The sequence below is a fragment of the Cryptomeria japonica genome, unplaced genomic scaffold, assembly GCF_030272615.1.
Source record: "Cryptomeria japonica unplaced genomic scaffold, Sugi_1.0 HiC_scaffold_385, whole genome shotgun sequence".
Classification (NCBI taxonomy): Eukaryota; Viridiplantae; Streptophyta; class Pinopsida; order Cupressales; family Cupressaceae; genus Cryptomeria; species Cryptomeria japonica.
In genome coordinates, this window is record NW_026729206.1 from 33,764 (window position 1) to 42,500 (window position 8,737).

Genomic DNA, 8,737 nt, shown 5'->3' on the forward strand with positions numbered 1-8,737 from the left:
CCTTGGTGCGCACCATGGTGCCCACCAGGCCGCGCAACCCAGCCAAGGTGTGCGCACCAAGGTGCACGCGAGGTGCGCACCCGGGGCAAACCGGGGTCCGACTTCGTGCACGCCGCACCTTGGAGCACACATCGGGGCGCTCCCGGGTTCGCACCGGCGTTGCGCACCGTGGTGGGCACCTCGGAGCACACCAAGGTGGGCAGCGAGGTGCGCACCTTTGATGCGATGCCTTCACTAATTTCCATAAAAGGCAAAAAAAAAACGAGATTTTAAAATTTCCGTTTTGAAAGATAGTGAGAAAAAGGGAATGCTGGTGCCATCTTGAGCCCGCCCTGGTGCGCAGCCCAGCCAAGGTGTGCGCACCAAGGTGCCCACCCTGGCGAAGGTGCGCGCCCGGGCAATTAACCCAACTTCCAACTTCGCGCGCGCCAGGGTGGGAGCGCACCCAACAACCGGGCCTGGGAAGAGCCAATGCGAGAAACCCCACCAAACGCTCTGACAAAAAAAGAGGGGGCGCTCCAGTAACCCCGCTTCGGAGCGCACCCTGGGCAAACCCAGCCAAGGTGCCCACCCCGGCCAAGGTGCAGGCGAGGTGCGCACCCGGGGCAAACCGGGCTCCGACAACGTGCACGCCGCACCTTGGAGCACACTTCGTAGCGCTCCCGGGTGCGCACCTCAGAGCACACCAAGGTGGGCAGCGAGGTGCGCACCTTTGATGCGCTGCCTTCACTAATTTCCAGAAAAGGCAAAAAAAAAAGGAGATTTTAAAATTTCCGTTTTGAAAGATAGTGAAAAAAACGGAACGCGCGTGCCATCTTGAGCCCGCCCTGGTGCGCAGCCCAGGTAAGGTGCCCACCCTGGCAAAGGTGCGCACCCGGGCAATTAACCCTACTTCTGACTTCGTGCGCGCCAGGGTGGCAACCGGGCCTCGGAAGAGCCAATGCGAGAAACCCCACCAAACGCTCCGACAAAAAAAGAGGCGGCGCTCCAATAACCCCGCTTCGGAGCGCAGCCGGGGCAAACCCAGCCAAGGTGCCCACCCCGACGAAGGTGCACGCGAGGTGCGCACCCGGGGCAAACCGGGCTCCGACAACGTGCACGCAGCACCTTGGAGCACACTTCGAAGCACTCCCGGGTGCCCACCGGCGTTGCGCACCGTGGTGGGCAGCGAGGTGCGCACCTTTGATGCGCTGCCTTCACTAATTTCCAGAAAAAGGCAAACAAAAATGAGATTTTAAAATTTCCGTTTTGAAAGATAGTGAAAAAAAAGGAACGCGGGTGCCATCTTGAGCCCGCCCTGGTGCGCAGCCCAGGCAAGGCATGCGCACCAAGGTGCCCACCCGAGGTGCACACGCGGGGCAAACCGGGCTCCGACTTCGTGCAGGCCGCACCTTGGAGCACACTTCGGAGCGCTCCTTGGTGCGCACCATGGTGCCCACCAGGGCGCGCAACCCAGCCAAGGTCTGCACACCAAGGTGCCCACCCCGGCGAAGGTGCACGCGAGGTGCGCACCCGGGGCAAACCGGGCTCCGACTTCGTGCACGCCATGGTGCCCACCGCGGCGAAGGTGCACGCGAGGTGCGCACCCGGGGCAAACCGGGCTCCGACTTCGTGCACGCCGCACCTTGGAGCACACTTCGGAGCGCTCCTTGGTGCGCACCATGGTGCCCACCAGGGCGCGCAACCCAACCAAGGTGTGCGCACCAAGGTGCACGCGAGGTGCGCACCCGGGGCAAACCGGGGTCCGACTTCGTGCACGCCGCACCTTGGAGCACACATCGGAGCGCTCCCAGGTTCGCACCAGCGTTGCGCACCTTTGATGCGCTGCCTTCACTAATTTCCAGAAAAGGCAAAAAAAAACGATATTTTAAAATTTCCGTTCTGAAAGATAGTGAAAAAAACGGAACGCGGGTGCCATCTTGAGCCCTTCCTGGTGCGCAGCCCAGGCAAGTTGTGCGCACCAAGGTGCCCACCCTGGCGGAGGTGCGCGCCCGGGGCAAACCGGGCTCCGACTTCGTGCACTGCATGGTGCCCACCAAGGCGCGCAACCCAGCCAAGGTGCCCACCGCAGCGAAGGTGCACGCGAGGTGCACACCCGGGGCAAACCGGGCTCCGACTTCGTGCACGCCGCACCTTGGAGCACACTTCAGAGCGCTCCTTGGTGCGCACCAGGGCGCGCAACCCAGCCGAGGTGCCCACCCCGGCGAAGGTGCACGCGAGGTGCGCACCCGGGGCAAACCGGGCTCCGACTTCGTGCACGCCATGGTGCCCACCGCGGCGAAGGTGCGCACCCGGGGCAAACCGGGCTCCGACTTCGTGCACGCCGCACCTTGGAGCACACTTCGGAGCGCTCCTTGGTGCGCACCATGGTGCCCACCAGGCCGCGCAACCCAGCCAAGGTGTGCGCACCAAGGTGCACGCGAGGTGCGCACCCGGGGCAAACCGGGGTCCGACTTCGTGCACGCCGCACCTTGGAGCACACATCGGGGCGCTCCCGGGTTCGCACCGGCGTTGCGCACCGTGGTGGGCACCTCGGAGCACACCAAGGTGGGCAGCGAGGTGCGCACCTTTGATGCGATGCCTTCACTAATTTCCATAAAAGGCAAAAAAAAAACGAGATTTTAAAATTTCCGTTTTGAAAGATAGTGAGAAAAAGGGAATGCTGGTGCCATCTTGAGCCCGCCCTGGTGCGCAGCCCAGCCAAGGTTTGCGCACCAAGGTGCCCACCCTGGCGAAGGTGCGCGCCCGGGCAATTAACCCAACTTCCAACTTCGCGCGCGCCAGGGTGGGAGCGCACCCAACAACCGGGCCTGGGAAGAGCCAATGCGAGAAACCCCACCAAACTCTCTGACAAAAAAAGAGGGGGCGCTCCAGTAACCCCGCTTCGGAGCGCACCCTGGGCAAACCCAGCCAAGGTGCCCACCCCGGCCAAGGTGCAGGCGAGGTGCGCACCCGGGGCAAACCGGGCTCCGACAACGTGCACGCCGCACCTTGGAGCACACTTCGTAGCGCTCCCGGGTGCGCACCTCAGAGCACACCAAGGTGGGCAGCGAGGTGCGCACCTTTGATGCGCTGCCTTCACTAATTTCCAGAAAAGGCAAAAAAAAAAGGAGATTTTAAAATTTCCGTTTTGAAAGATAGTGAAAAAAACGGAACGCGCGTGCCATCTTGAGCCCGCCCTGGTGCGCAGCCCAGGTAAGGTGCCACCCTGGCAAAGGTGCGCACCCGGGCAATTAACCCTACTTCCGACTTCGTGCGCGCCAGGGTGGCAACCGGGCCTCGGAAGAGCCAATGCGAGAAACCCCACCAAACGCTCCGACAAAAAAAGAGGCGGCGCTCCAATAACCCCGCTTCGGAGCGCAGCCGGGGCAAACCAAGCCAAGGTGCCCACCCCGACGAAGGTGCACGCGAGGTGCGCACCCGGGGCAAACCGGGCTCCGACAACGTGCACGCAGCACCTTGGAGCACACTTCGAAGCACTCCCGGGTGCCCACCGGCGTTGCGCACCGTGGTGGGCAGCGAGGTGCGCACCTTTGATGCGCTGCCTTCACTAATTTCCAGAAAAAGGCAAAAAAAAATGAGATTTTAAAATTTCCGTTTTGAAAGATAGTGAAAAAAAAGGAACGCGGGTGCCATCTTGAGCCCGCCCTGGTGCGCAGCCCAGGCAAGGCATGCGCACCAAGGTGCCCACCCGAGGTGCACACCCGGGGCAAACCGGGCTCCGACTTCGTGCAGGCCGCACCTTGGAGCACACTTCGGAGCGCTCCTTGGTGCGCACCATGGTGCCCACCAGGGCGCACCCGGGGCAAACCGGGCTCCGACTTCGTGCACGCCGCACCTTGGAGCACACATCGGAGCGCTCCCAGGTTCGCACCAGCGTTGCGCACCTTTGATGCGCTGCCTTCACTAATTTCCAGAAAAGGCAAAAAAAAACGATATTTTAAAATTTCCGTTCTGAAAGATAGTGAAAAAAACGGAACGCGGGTGCCATCTTGAGCCCTTCCTGGTGCGCAGCCCAGGCAAGTTGTGCGCACCAAGGTGCCCACCCTGGCGGAGGTGCGCGCCCGGGGCAAACCGGGCTCCGACTTCGTGCACTGCATGGTGCCCACCAAGGCGCGCAACCCAGCCAAGGTGCCCACCGCAGCGAAGGTGCACGCGAGGTGCGCACCCGAGGTGCACACCCGGGGCAAACCGGGCTCCGACTTCGTGCACGCCGCACCTTGGAGCACACTTCAGAGCGCTCCTTGGTACGCACCAGGGCGCGCAACCCAGCCAAGGTGCTCACCCCGGCGAAGGTGCACGCGAGGTGCGCACCCGGGGCAAACCGGGCTCGAACTTCGTGCACGCCGCACCTTGGAGCACACATCGGAGCGCTCCCGGGTTCGCACCAGCATTGCGCACCTTTGATGCGCTGCCTTCACTAATTTCCAGAAAAGGCAAAAAAAAGAAAAAAATGAGATTTTAAAATTTCCGTTTTGAAAGATAGTGAAAAAAACGGAACGCGGGTGCCATCTTGAGCCCGCCCTGGTGTGCAGCCCAGGCAAGTTGTGCGCACCAAGGCACCCACCCTGGCCAAGGTGGGTCACGGGGTGGGTCCTAGGGTGGGTAACGGGGTGGGTACTAAGGTGCGTGCCAAGGTGGGTCATAGGGTGGGTGCCAAGGTGGGCACCAGGGTGGGTGTGCACCAACCCTAGCCAGGGTAGGTCACGGGGTGGTTGTCGGGGTGGGCGTCAAGGAGCCAAGGTGGGTGGCAAGTAGCCAAGTTGCGTGCCAAGGTGGGTGTCGGGGTGGGTGCCAAGGATCCAAGGTGGGTGCCAAGGAACCAAGGTGGGTGTCTGGGTGGGTGCCGAGGTGGGAGCCAGGGTGGGTCCCAAGGTGAGTGCAAAGGTGGGTGCCAGGGTCAAGGTGAGTGCCAATGTGGGTTCCAAGGTGCCAGGGTCAGGGTGAGTGCCAATGTGGGTTCAAAGGTGCTAAGTTGGGTGCGAGGTTGGGTGCGAGGGTGGGTGGGTGCCAAGGTGTGCTAGGTGGAAGCCCGGGTGGGTCGGCATCCCATGGGTGTCGAGTTGGGTGCCTGATGGGTGCTTCTTGTCAAGTTTTAGTCGTCGGGACTCATTTCGAGCCTTAGAGGTCGTTTCTTGTCCGGTTGCCCTGTCTTCGACCTGGGAACCCAATTTTGGTCCTCGGGTCCCATTTTTTTTTGTCTCGCATCCCACTTTTGGCCTGTGGCCTTTTCGGGGTCGATTCTCGTTTTGGGCATCAGAGCATGTTTCTTCTCCTAAAACCCAATATTTGTTTATTAAGTCTCGGAACACATTTTTGTTCTCGTGGACCCATCATGGGTCTTGGAACGCATTTGTGGTCCTTGGGTCCCATTTTGCATCCCGAAACTTGTGTTTTGGTGCTTGATCCCTATTTTGGGTGCCCACCTTGCACCAAGTGCGCACCCGGGGCAAACCGAGCGCCTTGGTGCACCGGGGCAAGATTGAGCGTGCACCCGAGGCGCCCCGAACATGCACCAAGGTGCACTCGGCCCACATGTGAGCGCAGGTCGTTGCGCCCGAGGTGGTGTGTGGGCACCGCGTTGCAGACGGGACACTGCACGCACACGACGCCCCCTCCAGGTGCACGCACGTAGGCCGGGCCGGGTGCACACCCGACGCCCTAGCAAGGTGCGCGCACCCGGGCAGGGCTCACACTTGGCGAACGGGGCGCACTTCGCGAGGGAGGGTGTGCACCTCGACGGGGGTGGGTGGCCGGGGTGGATTCGCACGTGGGTCGCGGTTTGCTAAGTACACACTGCGACAAGCTCATAACGGGTGCGATCATACCAGCGTTAGTGCACCGGATCCCATCAGAACTCCGCAGTTAAGCGCGCTTGGGCCGGAGTAGTACTGGGATGGGTGACCTCCCGGGAAGTCCCGGTGTTGCACCCTTTTTTAGTTTTTCGCCGGGCGTCGCAATGCTATTTGAATAAACCTTTTGCCCGTTTGCGTTCTCGTCGGGGCCGGGCCGGGCCGGGGTGCGCTGCCCGCACTACCGCGCGCGCGGGGGCGACACCGAGCGCGCACCCGAGGCGCCCCGAGCACACAGGCCACGGTGCAACCCGGGCGTTGTGCGCGCACCCCGGTGCGCCCGAGGTGCTGCGCGCGCACCCAGGTGAAATCGGTGTGCACCTCGGCCAGTGCGCGCTCGGTCGAGTCGCGCACGTTGGCCAAGGTGCACGGTGATGTTTCTTACTCTAAGGTTCCGCACCAGACGCCCGGGACAGGTGAGCGAAGCTGGGCGGGGCCGGGTGCGCGGCCGGGGCAGGTGCACGCAGCTGGAGAGAGCTTTGGAGCACACTTCGGAGCGCACCAATGATGCGCTCCATTCAAAAGTTTCCTGAAAAGGCAAAAAAAGTTGAGATTATAGAATTTCCCACTTGAGAGATTGTAAAAAAAAAAAATTTAAAATGAAGGAAACGCGGGTGCCAAGGTGTGCGCAGCCCAGCCAAGGTGTGCGCACCAAGGCGCCCACCCTGGCGAAGGTGCACGCAAGGTGCGCACCCGAGGCAAACCGGACAATTAACCCAACTTTCGACTTCGCGCGCACCTTGGAGCGCACTTCGGAGCGCTCCTTGGTGCGCACCAATCTTGGGCACCTCGGAGTGCACCATGGCGCCCACCAAGGTGCGCACCCGGGGCAAACCGAGCTCCGACTTCGTGCGCACCTTGGAGCGCACGAAAGGTGCGCACCATGGCGCCCACCAAGGTGCGCAGCCCAGCCAAGGCGTGCGCATCAAGGTGCGCACCCTGGCGAAGGTGCGCACCCGGGGCAAACCGAGCTCCGACTTCGTGCGCACCTTGGAGCGCACAAAAGGTGCGCAACCCAGCCAAGGTGTGCGCACCCCGGTCAAACCGAGCTCCGAATCGTGCGCACCAGAGGTGCACGCCATCGTGCGCACCTTGGAGCACACTTCGGAGCCCTCCTTGGTGCGCGCCGATGTTGCGCACCTCGGAGCGCACCCGGGGAAAACAATGCAATTAACCCGACTTTCGACTTCGTGGGCACCTCGGAGCGCTCTCGGGTTCGCACCTCGGAGCACACCGAGGTGCGCACCTTTGATGCGCTGCCTTCACCAATTTCCAGAAAAGGCAAGAAAACATTGAGAAGGTGTGCGCACCGAGGTGCCCACCCTGGCGAAGGTGCACGCGAGGTGCGCACCCGGGGCAAACCGGGCTCCGACTTCGTGCACGCCGCACCTTGGAGCACACTTCGGAGCGCTCCTTGGTGCGCACCAGGGCGCGCAACCCAGCCGAGGTGCCCACCCCGGCGAAGGTGCACGCGAGGTGCGCACCCGGGGCAAACCGGGCTCCGACTTCGTGCACGCCATGGTGCCCACCGCGGCGAAGGTGCACGCGAGGTGCGCACCCGGGGCAAACCGGGCTCCGACTTCGTGCACGCCGCACCTTGGAGCACACTTCGGAGCGCTCCTTGGTGCGCACCATGGTGCCCACCAGGGCGCGCAACCCCGCCGAAGGTGCACGCGAGGTGCGCACCCGGGGCAAACCGGGCTCCGACTTCGTGCACGCCGCACCTTGGAGCACACTTCGGAGCGCTCCTTGGTGCGCACCATGGTGCCCACCAGGGCGCGCAACCCCGCCGAAGGTGCACGCGAGGTGCGCACCCGGGGCAAACCGGGCTCCGACTTCGTGCACGCCATGGTGCGCACCGCGGCGAAGGTGCGCACCCGGGGCAAACCGGGCTCCGACTTCGTGCACGCCGCACCTTGGAGCACACTTCGGAGCGCTCCTTGGTGCGCACCAGGGCGCGCAACCCAGCCGAGGTGCCCACCCCGGCGAAGGTGCACGCGAGGTGCGTACCCGGGGCAAACCGGGCTCCGACTTCGTGCACGCCGCACCTTGGAGCACACTTCGGAGCGCTCCTTGGTGCGCACCATGGTGCCCACCAGGCCGCGCAACCCAGCCAAGGTGTGCGCACCAAGGTGCACGCGAGGTGCGCACCCGGGGCAAACCGGGGTCCGACTTCGTGCACGCCGCACCTTGGAGCACACATCGGGGCGCTCCCGGGTTCGCACCGGCGTTGCGCACCGTGGTGGGCACCTCGGAGCACACCAAGGTGGGCAGCGAGGTGCGCACCTTTGATGCGATGCCTTCACTAATTTCCATAAAAGGCAAAAAAAAAACGAGATTTTAAAATTTCCGTTTTGAAAGATAGTGAGAAAAAGGGAATGCTGGTGCCATCTTGAGCCCGCCCTGGTGCGCAGCCCAGCCAAGGTGTGCGCACCAAGGTGCCCACCCTGGCGAAGGTGCGCGCCCGGGCAATTAACCCAACTTCCAACTTCGCGCGCGCCAGGGTGGGAGCGCACCCAACAACCGGGCCTGGGAAGAGCCAATGCGAGAAACCCCACCAAACGCTCTGACAAAAAAAGAGGGGGCGCTCCAGTAACCCCGCTTCGGAGCGCACCCTGGGCAAACCCAGCCAAGGTGCCCACCCCGGCCAAGGTGCAGGCGAGGTGCGCACCCGGGGCAAACCGGGCTCCGACAACGTGCACGCCGCACCTTGGAGCACACTTCGTAGCGCTCCCGGGTGCGCACCTCAGAGCACACCAAGGTGGGCAGCGAGGTGCGCACCTTTGATGCGCTGCCTTCACTAATTTCCAGAAAAGGCAAAAAAAAAAGGAGATTTTAAAATTTCCGTTTTGAAAGATAGTGAAAAAAACGGAACGCGCGTGCCA

At 62.6% G+C, this 8,737-nt stretch overlaps 1 non-coding gene across 1 annotated transcript; it reads left to right on the forward strand.

Moving 5' to 3' along the window:
- Window positions 1-5,814: 5,814 nt before the first annotated feature.
- On the forward strand, window positions 5,815-5,933 carry LOC131871266 (5S ribosomal RNA). The gene has a single exon (XR_009369527.1). It is a non-coding gene; the product is annotated as a 5S ribosomal RNA (ribosomal RNA).
- The last annotated feature ends 2,804 nt before the right edge of the window (window positions 5,934-8,737 follow it).